At 50.4% G+C, this 1,451-nt stretch overlaps 1 non-coding gene across 1 annotated transcript; it reads left to right on the forward strand.

Moving 5' to 3' along the window:
- The first annotated feature begins 642 nt into the window (after positions 1-642).
- On the forward strand, positions 643-714 carry TRNAG-ACC (transfer RNA glycine (anticodon ACC)). The gene has a single exon. It is a non-coding gene; the product is annotated as a tRNA-Gly (tRNA).
- Positions 715-1,451: the final 737 nt, after the last annotated feature.

Here is a 1,451-nt window from a genome sequence, read left to right on the forward strand (position 1 = left end):
AGAGAGAGAATGAGAGAGAGAGACAGAGAGAGAGAGACAGAGAGAGAAGGGGAAGGGGTGTTGGCAGTTAGGGTGTGAGCTAGAGAAATGAGGCCTGTCTGCAAAAGGCCATGGGATGGGAGTGCGTGGTTGCAGGTTGTTTGGCTTTGTAAGGCCTACTGCCCGCTTCACTCGAAACTGGGTCTAGGGTTGTCGGTTTGTAGGCTGTAAAAGCCCAGAAAAGCACTTGTTCTCCAACCAGCAGAGTGGCGCAGCGGAAGCGTGCTGGGCCCATAACCCAGAGGTCGATGGATCGAAACCATCCTCTGCTAAGTTTTTTCAAATTATGTTTTTGTGTCATGGCATTAGGGCACAAAGAGCTGTAAGTGCCTGGATGCAATGTCATTCCTTGAACTTGCTGCCTCGTTCCACTCTTGCGCTAAATAGGAGAGGGTCCCAGCCCAGCCAACAAAATGTACTGTTCAATCAAACCAAACTTAAAACCAAGCTCCTTTTTTAAGGGGTCCCGGGGAAATGTTGGGCTGACCGGCAAGACCTCATGATGCGAACTGCTTCTGCGTCAAACGCAAGCTTTTTTCATTCCCAGCCAATGACTTATTCTTATTTCTAAGGGGCGCTCCATCAGATAGTCCAGACAGGCAGGAGTTGGTGGTATAGTGGTGAGCATAGCTGCCTACCAAGCAGTTGACCCGGGTTCGATTCCCGGCCAACGCAGATCAAATCTTTAAATTGTTCAAAATGCATTTTTTGGAAATCAGACTCATGCTGAAAGCAAAGCTGACACACTTTTCGCGAAAATCAAAACCCCATCCAGGAAAGGTTCTTGCATCCTAGTTTCTGCAACTGTCTATCGGTGAGGGGATTGAAGCGAGCAGGGCTCCTGGCCCCTCCCCGACAAAGCCCTGACGAAGGCCTGACAAAGGCCTATTCGCCTTGCCCTGACGGGCAAAGGTCCCAGCAGGCCACCGAGCACAGCACCTCAGCCTATTAGAGTGAGGTTTCAGGATCTCTCTCATCCTGTAAACCAACATACTGAGGAAGGTGAAACGTGTGGCTGCGCTCCTCACATGCTGAAGCAGCAGCAGCCCTTTCCCTGAAGCAAAGTTCCTTCATTCCTCCCTCCCATAACCCTTAGCAGGGGATTTATGGTAATTGAGTTGAGTTTCCAAACTGGCCCTTCCTTCCTTCCTTCCCATATCTGCCAGCTCGAGAATGCTTGTTTTGTTGCACCTGGGAAGTAAAGTATCTATTTGCGAGAGAGAGAGAATGAGAGAGAGAGACAGAGAGAGAGAGACAGAGAGAGAAGGGGAAGGGGTGTTGGCAGTTAGGGTGTGAGCTAGAGAAATGAGGCCTGTCTGCAAAAGGCCATGGGATGGGAGTGCGTGGTTGCAGGTTGTTTGGCTTTGTAAGGCCTACTGCCCGCTTCACTCGAAACTGGGTCTAGGGTTGTC

Source organism: Ambystoma mexicanum, chromosome 6q (genome assembly GCF_040938575.1).
Source record: "Ambystoma mexicanum isolate Mex_15411 chromosome 6q, UKY_AmexF1_1, whole genome shotgun sequence".
Classification (NCBI taxonomy): Eukaryota; Metazoa; Chordata; class Amphibia; order Caudata; family Ambystomatidae; genus Ambystoma; species Ambystoma mexicanum.